Source organism: Myxine glutinosa, unplaced genomic scaffold, assembly GCF_964187855.1.
Source record: "Myxine glutinosa unplaced genomic scaffold, kmMyxGlut1.1 SCAFFOLD_695, whole genome shotgun sequence".
Taxonomy (NCBI): domain Eukaryota; kingdom Metazoa; phylum Chordata; class Myxini; order Myxiniformes; family Myxinidae; genus Myxine; species Myxine glutinosa.
In genome coordinates this window covers 99821-115898 of record NW_027616790.1, presented here as the reverse complement: position 1 = coordinate 115898, position 16078 = coordinate 99821, and the positions used below count along the sequence as shown (strand labels likewise).

Below are 16078 nucleotides of genomic sequence, written 5' to 3'. Positions count from 1 at the left end.
AAAGTGGAATTGGGGTGAAATTAGCGGGGGTAGAAAATATCAAGGTTTTGGATGGGGGAAGATAAGAGATGGTGGTGAACAGCTGTTTTAAAGACCTGGAGGGTGGAGTGGGATTGAAGAGAGTGAGGGAGTTTGTTCCAGAGGCGGGAGAAAAGAGGAATGAAGGAGTGAAGGTGAGCAGAGAGTCTTGATTTTGGCAGTTTAACCATAAGAGGGTTGCAGGCAGATCTTGTGCGACTTGTAGGAATATTTGCGGGACAGAGCCCAGAGAGAGCTGGGGGGGCAAGGCCAGAGAGGAGTCGGTAGAAGACGGAAAGACCACCAACCTGCCTGTGGTGAGTGAGTGAGAGGCCCTTGGAGTTAGCTTCATCGCGGGAGATTCCAATGATTCTGAATGCTTTGGTTTCAACAGCGTGAAGACGAGCTAGGTGTGAGGCAGGAGCACCAGCCCAGAGGGGAGAGCAGTATTCCATTGAGCTGCGGATGAAAGCCTTGTATGTGGTGAGGAGCTCAGGTGTGCCAAGGAAGGACTTCGCACGACGGAGGATGCCCAGTCAGCGACTGGCTTTGGAGGCCAGATTTGAAATGTGGTTTTCCCAGGAAAGATCATGGCAGATAGTGAGACCCAAAAGCTTGAGTGACAGAACTTCTTGGAGAGGATTATTCAGAAAGTGGATGGGAGGGTTGTCCAGTCGGTCTTTTCGGAGAGACATCGTAAGACTGTGATTTGTCAGGATTGAAAGACATGTTCCATTTGTTTGCCCAGTCTGTGATTTTGTCAAGGTCTGCAGAGAGTGAGGAGGCTGCAGACTGCCGATCTGAGGGATGAAGAATGGAGCGACAGAGAGTAGAGTCGTCAGCAAAGAGATAGAGAGGATTTTCAAGAGAGTCAGAGAGATCATTGATGAAGACCAGAAAAAGCACAGGGCCCAGAACACTGCCTTGGGGAACTCCAGCCTGAACAGGAAGAGGAGATGAGAGAAACCCATTCAGGGCCACACGTTGACTACGACTAGAGAGGAAGTCCGCCAGCCATGCGTGGAGATTTCCATGGATACCAAAAGAGGAGAGTTTGGTGAGCAGAGCGGGGTGCCAGACCGTATCGAAGGCACGTGATATGTCAAGGGAGACTGCTCTAATTTCCTGTTTGGCATTGAGGACCTCCATCCATTGTTGAGAAAGCAGAAGCAGCATGTCCAGAGTGGAGTGTCCAGGTCTGAAACCAAATTGATGATCAGAGATCAAGCCATTGGAGAAGAGGAAAGATTTCATATCTGAAGCAATGATGGATTCCATGACTTTGCTGATAATTGGGAGAAGGCTGATTGGTCTGTAGTTGCTGGGATCTGTTTTTGCACCTTTTTTGTGCAAAGCGGTGATGTTGGCAGATTTACAAGCAGATGGAAGATGACCTTGAGCAAAAGAGAGGGTGAAGAGAACAGAGAGAGGGAGTGAAAGAGCGGAAGAACATGATTTTAGGACCCGTGGGCTGATGCCGTCAGGTCCAGTTGCAGAATCAGAGTCGAGGGTTGACAGAAACTTTTCCACCTTGTCAGGAGGAAAGGACACACAGTCCAGGAGCAGCTGGGTACGACTGGGTACGGTGGGTACAGAGAGGGATGGGTTTGGGACACAAGATTTAGAGGCAAACACAGAGTTGAGGCATTCAGCTTTTTCACGTGCGGAGTCAGCCGTGTGGCCATTTGAGGTGAGGGAGGGGATGGAGGGGGAACAAACACCAGAAACAGATTTGACCAGATGCCACCAGGATTTGGAAGAGGGAGACAGATAAGAGAGTTCGGTCCTGAGAACGGAGAGATATTGTTTCCTGGCTCTCCTGAGGGTGGACACACACTTGTTTCGGGCTTTGTGAAAGGAAAGGTGTATATATCACTGCACAGATATATACACATTGACATATATACAAATATCTGAAAGGAAAACGGCATAGGTCAAAAAACAAAGAAATGGCAAGAAGTCAAAGTTGTATCAATCTTTTTGAAACACCCTGTATATACACATGCATATATTGTTGCGTCCCTGCCAATTAAGATCAGCCGGGACGGATGAACCGAACCAGCCTTAACTCCCGAGGCGACCTCCCGACCTTATGGCGGTTAATTTTCGCGCACACATAAAGTGTGTATATATTTTTATATATTTATATATGTATATATATATTTATATATATTTAATTTTAAAGCAAAAACTATGCACTTCGGTGTAATTTGTTTCGAAAGCCATTAACTCGACCTATTGGCCGATGTATATCCAAGTTTCAGCTAGTTTCAATGTGTTGTCCTTGAGATATGAGCCTCAACACATTTTGGGCGGACGGACGGACAGACACCGACGTGATTTCGAGGGTTTTCTAAATATAACTCGAGAATGCATGAACGAACATTTCTGAAATTTCGAACATATGACCTCAATGTACAAAGCATTTACTTATGAAATTTGCAGCCGATTTCGTCCAGTAGAAGCCGAGAAACGCATTTTCATTCCCCATGTAAAAGGCACAACACTGTATCCCTGCACATCGTAAGAGCGTGACCAAGGGTTGGCGTCAGGAAGGGTATCCGGCCATAAAAACATTGGCTCAAACAGGGAACCATGATTGTCATGGGGCCTGCAAGGCTAACCCCCGCTCTAGCGGGGAAAAATGGCCTTAAAACGATCATTCATTCATTCATTCATTCATGTAAAAGCTGCATACAGAGAAACGATCCCTTGTTTAAAAGGAGGGGCGCTTTGTGCCTCCCTTTGAATTATGTATATATTTACATTACTATTGGTGTCTTATTTATTTATTCATTTCACATCTCTTTTGCAAACTGTTACCCCAAGCCTGAGAAAACATCTTTGAAAATACTCAACATGAGAATAAGAGGAAGCAAGATGAGATCAAGATAAGAAAACAGATGCAGGATGAAGTTGAGATGGACGCGTTGGGGTTGAAAATGCGGTATTGTTGTTTTTTTGCTATCTTTTTTTTCAATTGTTTATTTTTAATACATGAGCTAAGGCTCGTAATAGAGCTGACAGACAGACACACACATGTTGGAAACATGCTTTTAATTATAACGTTTGACTTATCTAATCATTGTTTGCATTTAATTAGTGTTTGCTTTATAAAATAAATAGAATTAAGCTTCCTATGATCCCTTTTGCCTCAATTGTGCTTTGCAGCCAAACTCACTTCACGGTTAAGAAATGCTGATTACACTTCCCTGCCTCGCTGAGAACGCCTCCACCCGAGAGATAAATCTTTCACAAAGTCTTTGCCCCTGTGCAAAACAAGGCCTGGTTAACATCTGTTCAAGATGATAAGGGCTCAAGGGAATGTTGCAATAGGCTTTCTCCCACAGCTTTTCCCTTGAGCCCAGCATTCCCCAGGATGGGACGAGGGTGGCGGCTGTTAAGGCCCACTCTACCTTTTGTTACACCATGCTGAGTTTGCAGGAGATCTTTATCACACTCTGCAAGTATATAAGGAAGATCTTTCTGTAAGGAACCGAGGAGTGTCTGGGGTTATGCTGTTCAGTTGAATTGTATATCCCTTTCACCCTCCACAGCAGTTGTGTATTGGTTTTTCAATAAATGCTTGTTATTCCTTGAACTCAAGTTGTAGATCCTGGTTCGATTCCCGACACACACACACACACACACACACACACACACACACACACACACACACACACACACACACACACACACACACGGACAAGACAAACACTTCACACAACCTCTGAGCTTGGGTGAAGTGCCGTCGTCACAACGTCTCTTCCCGGGATACTCTGGCTACAAGCGACATCATAACAATGGCGCCGCTTTTCTCACAGTACTCAGTGGGGCATTTCCTGAAGATGAATTTCCTCCTTCCCATGGATGCCAACCCATGGGGATTGTCCGTCCTCTGTCCTTTTTAGGCAAGGAAGCAGCACGTACCATTGTTAAGGTCTTTGGTATGACTTAAACTGGTCCAAACCGCATGGGTGTTTTTTAGGAGACACCATCATCTTACTGGATGGCGGTTGGCTCCCTACATGAGTTCATCTGCCCTTTGCCAGGTATTGTTTTTGATCCTGGCAGGGTGTCACAGTCACCTACCCCCACTTGCGCTTTTGTTCTTCAATGTGACTCATTCATCACAATCTGTTTCAATCCTCACATGAATGTATCGTACCTTTACTTTGGGGAGACCTCAAAATAAAATACAAGCTGACGGCTGATTTACATTGGAATACCCGATAACTCGCCGACTTTTCGTGAAAGACACTGTGGTCTTGAATATCCACTGACGAGTGTGGCAAGACGGAGCCTCTAGTTCCACGTCCATCTCATGAGATGGCACACACATTGATACTTCGCATGCCAAACAATAGGATAACAGTTTATAGCTAGATGGGCATTCAAATCCCAGCTGGATAGCTGTGAGTGTGAATACAAGGGCCAGTGTGAAGACATTTGAGCTATCCTGTCAGCTCTCAGTTGGAAATTCCCATGATGGTCCAAGTAAATTGCTGCTCAGTCGAGATCATGTATTCTTTGCTCCATTTGTGTTCATTGTGTGTCTGTCTTTGCAGCTCACCATGTGACCAATCCCAGGGTTTCCAAGGAAGTGCCTCACTCGAGATGAAAGTCAGTGCCCAAGGTGTGTGCAGAGTAACGCTTTTAATGTTAAACCCAAATAGTTCGGAAGGAGAACTGCTGGGGGTGAGTTTGAAAAAGATGTCCATCGGAGGGACACATCGATGCCTTGCTCTGCATGCGAAACACAGACACCTCAGAGTTTGGATAAAAATATAGGCTGGACAGCTAAGAGGTGAGTGACGAGACAGATCCTAGGCCATCCAAGGGTGACTCCTTGGTCCTACTATCATTAGGACACTTGGATCATCTCTCCCACAGGCCTAGGCCATGTATAGAAAACAACAACAACATAGTTTTGTTTTTCGTCTTGCATAAGCATATTGTCACGTACCCGCAGATTACGTTTAGCCGGAATGGATAGTCGAACCAGCTTACTCCCAAGGTGACCTCCCAATTATGGCGGTTAATTTGCACATGCAGGCTTGAAGAGATACGAGGTGCTTGACTAAACGAACACAAGGGTTTATTCCCGAAACCCACCAACTCAACGCAACTGTATCAATAGCTTGAGATATATATGCAGAGAGACAGCCCTGATCTCATGTCTGACAATGAGGATCTCCATCCATTGTTGGGAGAGTAGAAATATCATGTCCAAGGTAGGGTGGCAAGGTGTGAATCCAAATTGGTGATTTGGGATGAGGCTGTTGGAAAAAAGGAATGATTCAATATCAACTGCAAAGATGGATTCCATGACCTTGCCGATGTTTGTAATTAAACTAATTAGTTTATAGTTGAGAGGATCCGGTTTTTTTGCCGTGAGCGTCCAGAGGGCGGGCTGAGCTTGGCCGGCAGTTCATGGAGCGTAGTCAATGGCCGGCCATGTCATACTTTGCAGGCTGTAGTGGAAAAAATGTTAGGAAAGACTACAGAGGGTTTGACAAACAGGGGAAACTAGCCTTAACTCCTATTACTAATTAACATGTCATCACACCTCGTATCATGAATATTTAAACAACCTTAAGCTACATTTTCCCTGCTTATGTACATCGAGATGCTCCTACACATCACACGGTCCATGCCATTTCTTATACAATTCTACCTTTCCTTCGGCATTCTCTTTCCTACACCCATACAACAACAACAACAACATGCATTTTAAAGGCCATTTTCCCTGCGAGAGCGGGGGTTAGCCTTGCGGTCCCCATGACAATCTTCTCCATTTTGCCCTATTTTCTGCATCTCTCCTTGTTAACCCTCTTGCCCGCATTTCTTCTTCCACCATCTTTAGCCAAGTCTTTCTCGGTCTTCCCCGTCTTCTACTTCCTTCTACATTCATTTCCATCACTCTTCTCAACCAGTCACTTTCATCCTTCCTCAACACATGACCAAACCATCTCAACCTGTTCCTCTTCACAGCATCAATCACAGGCTCTATTCCCATCATCTTTCGCAATTCATCATTTGTCTTCCTCTCTCTCAACGATACTCCGCACATCCGTCGAACCATTCGCATTTCCACCCTTTCCAATCTTCGTTGCTGCTCTACGTTCATTACCCATGTCTCGCTCCCATAAATCATAACACTTCTCACACATGCAGCAAACACCTTTCCCTTCAGCTTCAACGACACTCCCCTCATCATCAGCACGCCACTCAATTCCCGAAACTTCTTCCATGCACATCTCACTCGAGCAACCGTTGCCGAGTCTGATCCACCTTCTCCATTCAGCATGTCTCCGAGGTAGCAAAATGTTTTCACACCTTCCAGCTTCACGCCGTCTCCAAGATCCAACTCAACATTTCCTCCATCTGCAGCTCCCTCTGTGCACACCTTACATTTGAATGTAGCTGCCACACTGGTTAATGACCCTCTCAGACCACTACATTTTTGATGAACCCACTCAGCGCACATTGTACACTGAATGGAGTTCACTCCGACACCCTTCCGACACACAGCACAGGGCCACTTCCCAGTTCTTTCCACCTCACCGCATGCTTTACCACTTGCCATCACCTTCGTCTTTCCGATATTCACCTTCAGACCTTTTGTCTCCATACATTCCTTCCACGTGTTCATCTTTTCCTTCAGTCCATCCATACTTTCCGCAATCAACACCAGATCATCTGCATACAACAACTCCCACGGTAAACCCTCCTTTACGTTCTGAGCCAGCACCTCCATCACAGCTACAAATAGTAGTGGACTTAGTACCGACCCCTGATGCACTCCCACCTTCACCTCAAACTCACCGCTGTTCCTCGGTGTTTCCTACACCCATAACAACAACAACAACAACATGCATTTTAAGGACATTTTCCCTGCTAGAGCGGGGTTTAGCCTTGTGGTCCCCATGACAATCTTCTCCATTTTGCCCTATTTTCTGCATCTCTCCTTGTTAACCACCTTGCCCGCATTTCTTCTTCCACCATCTTTAGCCAAGTCTTTCTCGGTCTTCCCCGTCCTCTACTTCCTTCTACATCAATTTCCATCACTCTTCTCAACCAGTCACTTTCATCCTTCCTCAACACATGACCAAACCATCTCAGCCTGTTCCTCTTCACAGCATCAATCACAGGCAATATTCCCATCATCTTTCGCAATTCATCATTTGTCTTCCTCTCTCTCAACGATACTCCGCACATCCATCAAACCATTCGCATTTCCACCCTTTCCAGCCTTCGTTGCTGCTCTACGTTCATTACCCATGTCTCGCTCCCATAAATCATAACACTTCTCACACATGCAGCATACACCTTTCCCTTCAGCTTCAACGACACTCCCCTCATCATCAGCACGCCACTCAATTCCCGAAACTTCTTCCATGCACATCTCACTCGAGCAACCGTTGCCGAGTCTGATCCACCTTCTCCATTCAGCATGTCTCCGAGGTAGCAAAATGTTTTCACACCTTCCAGCTTCACGCCGTCTCCAAGATCCAACTCAACATTTCCTCCATCTGCAGCTCCCTCTGTGCACACCTTACATTTGAATGTAGCTGCCACACTGGTTAATGACCCTCTCAGACCACTACATTTTTGATGAACCCACTCAGCGCACATTGTACACTGAATGGAGTTCACTCCGACACCCTTCCTACACACAGCACAGGGCCACTTCCCAGTTCTTTCCACCTCACCACATGCTTTACCACTTGCCATCACCTTCGTCTTTCCGATATTCACCTTCAGACCTTTTGTCTCCATACATTCCTTCCACGTGTTCATCTTTTCCTTCAGTCCATCCATACTTTCCGCAATCAACACCAGATCATCTGCATACAACAACTCCCACGGTAAACCCTCCTTTACGTTCTGAGCCAGCACCTCCATCACAGCTACAAATAGTAGTGGACTTAGTACCGACCCCTGATGCACTCCCACCTTCACCTCAAACTCACCGCTGTTCCTCGGTGTTTCCTACACCCATAACAACAACAACAACAACATGCATTTTAAGGACATTTTCCCTGCTAGAGTGGGGGTTAGCCTTGCGGTCCCCATGACAATCTTCTCCATTTTGCCCTATTTTCTGCATCTCTCCTTGTTAACCCCCTTGCCCGCATTTCTTCTTCCACCATCTTTAGCCAAGTCTTTCTCGGTCTTCCCCGTCCTCTACTTCCTTCTACATCAATTTCCATCACTCTTCTCAACCAGTCACTTTCATCCTTCCTCAACACATGACCAAACCATCTCAGCCTGTTCCTCTTCACAGCATCAATCACAGGCGATATTCCCATCATCTTTCGCAATTCATCATTTGTCTTCCTCTCTCTCAACGATACTCCGCACATCCATCGAACCATTCGCATTTCCACCCTTTCCAGCCTTCGTTGCTGCTCTACGTTCATTACCCATGTCTCGCTCCCATAAATCATAACACTTCTCACACATGCAGCATACACCTTTCCCTTCAGCTTCAGCAACACTCTCCTCCTCATCAGCACGCCACTCAGTTCCCAAAACTTCTTCCATGCACATCTCACTCGAGCAACCGTTGCCGAGTCTGATCCACCTTCTCCATTCAGCATGTCTCCGAGGTAGCAAAATGTTTTCACACCTTCCAGCTTCACGCCGTCTCCAAGATCCAACTCAACATTTCCTCCATCTGCAGCTCCCTCTGTGCACACCTTACATTTGAATGTAGCTGCCACACTGGTAAATGACCCTCTCAGACCACTACATTTTTGATGAACCCACTCAGCGCACATTGTACATTGAATGGAGTTCACTCCGACACCCTTCCTGCACACAGCACACGGCCACTTCCCAGTTCTTTCCACCTCACCACATGCTTTACCACTTGCCATCACCTTCGTCTTTCCGATATTCACCTTCAGACCTTTTGTCTCCATACATTCCTTCCACTTGTTCATCTTTTCCTTCAGTCCATCCATACTTTCCGCAATCAACACCAGATCATCTGCATACAACAACTCCCACGGTAAACCCTCCTTTACGTTCTGAGCCAGCACCTCCATCACAGCTACAAATAGTAGTGGACTTAGTACCGACCCCTGATGCACTCCCACCTTCACCTCAAACTCACCACTGTTCCCGTCCTTCGGCCTTACAGCTGTGCGCGCTCTTTTGTACATTGCCATCACGACTCTGATCAACCATTCCTCCACTCCTAACTTCCTCAATGCCCATGTCAATACTTTGCGTGGAACCCTATCGAATGCTTTCTCCAGATCAACAAACCCAAAAAACAACTTCTTCCTCTTCTCCATGTACTTCTCCTGCAACTGCCTCACAATGAAAAGCGCATCTGTCGTTCCTCTTCCTGGCATAAATCCAAACTGCATTTCGTCGATCTTCACTTTCTTCCTTATCCTCCTCTCCAACACCCTTTCCAATACCTTCATTCCATGCTCCAATAACTTTATCGCTCGGTACGAGCCACACTCCAGAGGGTCACCTTTCCCCTTGTATAGAGGGACGAGGGTACTCAGTTCCCAATCCACTGGAATGCGGCCTTCTTTCACCACCAGATTACAGATCTCTGTCATTCTCTTCACACCCCAACTTCCTGCTGCCTTCAACATATCTCCCACAACTCCCGTCGGCCCTCCGCTTTTCCACTCTTCATTGCTGTCGTTCGTTCGTTCGTGTCGTTCAGGGCTGCATTGCCCTGCTTGTCGTTAAAGGCAGCAAAAAGGGTTGGCGTCAGGAAGGGCATCCGGCCGTAAAACATTGCTTCAAAAAGGGGACCGAAAAACAACAACAACCACAGTTCCCGAAAAAGGCCAACCCCCGCTTGCGGGGAAAAATGGCCTCTAAAGGTGGTTTATTGCTGTTATCGCTTCCTCAACTTCCTTCTCAGTTATCTTCTCTGCCGGTCCTAAAACTGGGTTACTCTCTATGTTGCCATCCCATTCATTCTCTGTATTCAACAGCATTTCCATATATCTTTTCCATCTTCCTTTAATTCCATCTGGGTCGACAACGATTTGTCCCACTTCATCCTGCAAGCAACTCACCCCCATCACGTCACACCTCTCTTTCGCTATGTGCTTTGCAATCCTGAATACTGCTTTCTGACCCTCTTCCGAATCCAAGCGTTCTCCGAACATTTTCCTACATGCCTCCTGCGCCTTTGCTACCTCTTTCTTTGCAGCCTTCCTGGCTGCCTTATAACTTTCATGCTCTGCTGTTTCTGCTCCCGTACCCTTCGCCTTCTGCCACTCCTTGAACTTCTTCCTCTTCTCGTCAATCCTCTTTCCAACTTCATCATCCCACCACCATGTTTCCGAGTGCCTCGGTGGTCCTTTTGTCCATCCACATACCTCACCAACGGCTCCCAACAGACTAGCTTTCATTGACATCCAACCACTTTCAAGCTCAACCACATCATCCTCAACCACACCCATAAACGGAACAATATTATCAGCCTCACACCAAAGTGTCAAAAAATTATTTATGTTCTAGGAGGAAATTCAAAGTCGAGTTTACTCTTGTTACCAATACAAGATAAGTCAGTAATTGTTTTGTTTATCCTCCCTCTCTCAGGCTGGAAAGAACATGTTCACCATAAGCTGAACCTGTACGAGATGCTTGGCTCTGCTCACTGCGCTCGCCTCACCACGCGTCGTTACAGAGGAACGAGCTTGTTTTAGCTGAGGATAATGACTGTACCTGTGTTGCTGTGTTGTCATGATTTACACCAATCATAATACAAACAATTATTTTGCCCAAATTTATTTCCAGTGTTTGTGATATTACATTTTTATAAGCAATTTAGGTGAAGATTTAAGTTGGAAAAAAAAACAATGTAAAAAAGAACCCCTCAGCACATACATACGGGAGGGTTTGGTGCAGAGTGGAAGTTTGGGACAATTACACCTCACCACCACGTAATTCAAAACACCTCACCACTGAGTAATTAAAAACACCTCACCACCGAGTAATTAAAAACACCTCACCACCGAGTAATTAAAAACACCTCACCACCGAGTTATTAAAAACACCTCACCTCGTTACCTCGTCACCGAGTAATTCAAAACACCTCACCTCACCTCTTGTCGTGTGGCCGCCTTTGATTAAAATCAGGCGGTCGCGGAAGCCGATTGCGAAGGCCTTAGCTCGCGAGGCGAAAACTCAATGGCGGACTCAAAGCCAGAAAGCTGTACAAAATTGCGCGGGATGGAGGGGCGGCGCAAGAGCTCTGCAGTCTTACCTGTTAACTCAACCACACGGGAAACTGCGTTCAGATACACTGTATACAGGAAAATAATACAAGGGTTTATTAAAATAAAAGGTAGGGACAGGTAAACGCGATACTAATTCTAATTCTAAATTGGGATCCCACACACCAGACTGCAGATATGAGACGAGGGAATGAGTTACCAAAGAAACACGTTCGTCGTGTATTTGTGAAATGGTGCGTCCTTATCTGTCTTGTCGTCTTGCGTCCGTCGACCAACGCGGCTGGTGTCCGGCCCCCGCTCGTGCACCACCAGGCTTCGAGCGATCCGCTCGTCCCGGCCTCGTCTGTTCAGCGGTACGCCACGAGGTCCCTCGATCCAAGCTCCAAAGCACCGAGCACCAAGCACCGCTCCAAGCACCACGCGTCCAACGCCCTAAAAGCACCACGCGGCCCAAAGCACTGCCAGCGATCTCCACACGAGGTCCACCGCGAGGAGAGACAGGAGAGAGAACAGCGTCTTGACGAGGAAAGCCACAGGGAGGAATGCGACTGCACCGCTAAGAGCCAAGTCCAAGTTCGCGCATCGTTTTTATAACCTTCCCGGTGACGTCAATCTTGGTGTGCTCCCCAATCAGCGTCACATAGCTTCCCGCCAGCCACCGAACCTTCCAGTGACTTCCCTCCAATGAACAACCTCCTTCTTACTTGCGTCTTCGCGCTGGTTGGCTGGAGGTTCGCGCCTACCTTGCTGACCAATCACAGGCCTCCTGGGCATGTTGCTGTGCAAGTTCGTAATGCAACCAGCGGCAGCCATCATCGGCGGTGTCCTGGCCTGGATTCCTGTCCGTCGATCAAAGTTATGGTGGCAAGGGAAGGGAATTATTTAGTGTGTGCTACTGTGCTAGGGACCTATCTAAGTGTTTATATGGGAATGCATTGCCATAAGGGACAAAGGAACGATTACCAGGTTTGACGCACAGGGGTTTAACGTAGGCCCTTCAACTATTTAGCACACGAACATCCTGGTATGTTCACAAACATACTCCTTAACCGACAAACCGCCTAAAAACACAGAACCTATTACAAGGTAGACTCCCTGTCGCGACAGTCGAATACCTTCCCATACAAATTTACCTGGCTCTAGATTTTCATTCCCGCCCGCACCCCCCCCCCCCCCACCCCCGACATAACAATACAAACAATTATTTTGCACAAATTTATTTGCAGTGTTTGTGATATTACATTTTTGTAAGCAATTTAGGTGAAGATTTAAGTTGGAAAAAAAAAACAATTCAAAAAAAGAACTCAGCACAAACATACGGGAGGTGTCGGTGCAGAGTGGAAGTTTGGGACAATTACACCTCACCACCACGTAATTCAAAACACCTCACCTCCGAGTAATTAAAAACACTTCACCACGACATAATTCAAAACACCTCACCACTGAGTAATTAAAAACACCTCACCACCGAGTAATTAAAAACACCACACCACCAAGTAATTAAAAACACCTCACCTCCAAGTAATTGAACACACCTCACCACCATGTAATTCAAAACACCTCACCACCACGTAATTCAAAACACCTCACCACCAAGTAATTAAAAACACCTCACTTCCATGTAATTCAAAACACCTCACCACCACATAATTTAAAACATCTCAACACCACGTGGTTGAAAACTTCCCCAAACTTGTCGGCTTCCCCAGATCTGTCCCTCGACACAATCCTGTCTCTGAGCTCTGCAGGTAGTTCCTCCGACCTCATGGCTTGGTTTTTGCTCTGATATGCATTGTCAGCTGTGAGACCTTATATACACAGGTGTGTGCCTTTCCAAACCATGTCCAATCAAATGAATTTACCACAGTTGGACTCCAATCAAGGTGTAGAAACATCTCAAAGATGATCAAGAGAAATGGGAGGCACCTGAGCTAAATTTCAAGTGTCATAGTCAAGGGTCTGAATACTTATGTAAATGTGATATTTCAGTTTTTCTTTTTAATAAATTTGAAAACTTTCTAAAATCCTGTTTTCTCTTTGTCATTATGGGGTATTGAGTGGAGATTGATGAGGGACAAAATGAATTTTAACGATGTCAGCATAAGGCTGCAACATAACAAAATGTGAAAAAGTGACAATTGGATTGGATTGCGAACAATTGGATTCCGATTCCGTACCCGGTTGTTACGGTTACTGTCACGGAATCGGAGTACGGCACTCCTCTTAGCAAGGGGGGGTTAATCCCCTTGTCTTGTTAAGCTGGCCGTCTCCGTTCCTGGGAGTATGACGTCACTTCCGGCCGATGGTACTTAGGGTCGTAGGCACAGTCTAAATACCGAAGTATTACCACCGGCCGTAAGCGAGGAAATACTCCCGCCCGGGCCGCAGCGTGATTGATGGATTACACCGAGCGAAGCGAGCCGCGGCGCGGGCCGTTAACAAGGACTAACCCGATTAGAAGCGGTTCTGCCAAAATCGTGCCACAGATACTCAATTGGGAAATCACTAAAGCGATCGGACGAGAAAGAAACCAAAGAATAAGAAGGAACAGGGATTTATTAATTATTTACACAAACCAAAGGAAGAGAAGAAACGAAAGTAATATACAGAAAATGGAAGGAGCAGAAGGACACAGAGCAATTTCTTAAACAGGCTTACTTATACCCCAGGACAATACAAACAGGACAAACTCACGTACACTAATGGGGGTTCTCAGGCAGGAATGGCGGGAAGGATGAGAAGAGCAATCGGTCCACAGAACGGGCAGCAGGGAGGTCCGGGGATCGCGGCATGACGTCGAGGTCCGCGTGCACGCACTTGCTCTTTGTTCAGCAATGGAAAACCCCGGTCGTCAGCCTCCTTACGCGTCCCTCTCAAGCGCATCTGCCAGTGAAGCTCCTCTGCCTCCTCTCGCTGGTGACGCTGGTGCTCGCTGGTGACGCTGGTGCTCGCTGGTGACGTGGGTGGTTCATATAGCCACGCCTACCTGCACATCGTTTGAATTCCTGCCAAGCTCAACGCATATTGGTGTGGATGACTAAACATTGGGAGGGGAGTTAATCTTTACATTTAATGAGAAATAACTAACTACTGCAGGCTACATGTTGTCGTGCAATTAACTATCGGGGGTTTGCTTTTATGGCAAAACCGCAACAATATTGTTACGGATCGCGGTTTAGATGTTATTTGCCGAGCGAAGGCTCCGCGACCGAACAGTTGTTCCCCGACTCACCCGATTCACCCAGAACTTTGGCCGTATCGCACCGCAGCTGCCCAATCTGGAAAAGACTAAAACGACGAAATGCAAAGAGGAAAAGGAATAAGACGAGAAGACGGACAGAAGAGTAATTGGATTTATTCTACACACAAGCAAAAAGAAAGCAGTCACGTTTATTTACAACACATAAGACGCAGGTGACACAGTGCAAATACTAGCTTATACAGACTTAATTAAATACCCAGGGACAAGACACACAGAACAAACTCACGTACACAAGAAGGGTGGAAAGGCAGGAGGTGGATGGCTGGAGGGAGAGGAAGGTCCAAGGGGGTCCTGCAGCACGATCGGCGCGTTTAGCAGCCGCCGTTCCTTCGCGGCCCTGCTCAAAACCGCCGTCCAGGCCCCAAGCGGCTGTTGGGTGTTGTTGCTGCTGTGGCCGCCGCTTGCTTTGCCAGGACTCGTCTGACTCGTCTGGTCCAAACCCTCAACTCAACAACACTCTTGCACGTCTCCCTGTCCAACCACTCTTTCTCTCTTGGTCCAACCACTCTTTCTCTTTCTTGGTCCAACCACTCTTTCTCTCTCTTGGTCCACACACTCCTCACCACCGACTCCCCCACGCTTCTTGCGCGCGCGCCTTTATAGCGCCTCCGGCGATCAAGCCGCCGGCCTTCAGGACACGCCCATCGGTGTGCTCACCTCGGCCCTGGTTGGTCACGCGACCCTCTGGCTCCGCCCTTGATGACGAGGGGCGGGCACGCCCCTCTTCCCCGATCCGAGCACATGTTCAATGGTGGTTTTGGAGGGGATGTAATTGGCAATCGAGGCTTGGCAATGACGAAAGGGGATGTGAAAGAAAATGGAGATTTTGGGGATGGGAATGAAAGGGGATCTATTCTCTTTCACTGGTGCAATGGAGTACTTCAATTAATGGGAGACACAGCCTTACCCTAAAACACAGAATAAGATATAACTATCGAACAGGGGTATTCTATTATTGGCTGACGTGTGTGCTTGTGGACTAATTATGGGATGCCCTTTTACCTTTACACAGCTCCGGAGGCAGGGGGCGCAGAATAAACAATAATAATAATAATAAAGCACACAATCAAAAAAATACACAGTCCTCATATCCGCAACACTGCACCCTCCTCCTCTTAGGCACGTACCGGGCCTACAACTTTTTTTATTTAGTGTGACACGTAGGTGTAGTTCCCTCTACTTTTAACCTGACCCTGAGTGCGACAGTTTTAAAACATAAATAAATGTGTCCCGCTGCTCCATTGCACCCTGCCTAACAGACTTACGCCCACAGTTAACCGAATTGCGGAATGGTCTTCAAACTACACACTGACGGTGGGGAGCATTATTTACAATGACGCTATTTTTATTTACAAGACTAACCAAGACTAACCAAAACTAACCAAGACAAGACTAACCAAGACTAACTAATTTACAAGACTAATTTATAGACAAGACTAACGCTTGCTTTGCCAGGACTCGTCTGACTCGTCTGGTCCAAACCCTCAACTCAACAACATTCTTGCACGTCTCCCTGTCCAACCACTCTTTCTCTCTTGGTCCAACCACTCTTTCTCTTTCTTGGTCCAACCAC

The 16078-nt window shown here is 46.8% G+C and overlaps 1 protein-coding gene across 6 annotated transcripts in view; it reads left to right on the top strand.

Annotated features, from left to right (window-relative positions):
* The window catches only part of LOC137412563 (uncharacterized), an 82028-nt gene extending 71209 nt beyond the window's left edge, over nt 1-10819 (top strand). For 4 of the 6 annotated variants that reach the window (XR_013621579.1, XR_013621576.1, XR_013621580.1 and 1 more), the window contains 3 exons: nt 2848-2965; nt 4587-4654; nt 10606-10819. The gene's annotated coding sequence lies outside the window, so the exon portion shown is untranslated. Of the gene's footprint in view, nt 1-2847; nt 2966-3189; nt 3613-4586; nt 4655-10605 lie in introns of those variants that run through there. The other 2 variants (XR_013621578.1, XM_078768909.1) reach the window with 2 other exon arrangements.
* Nucleotides 10820-16078: the final 5259 nt, after the last annotated feature.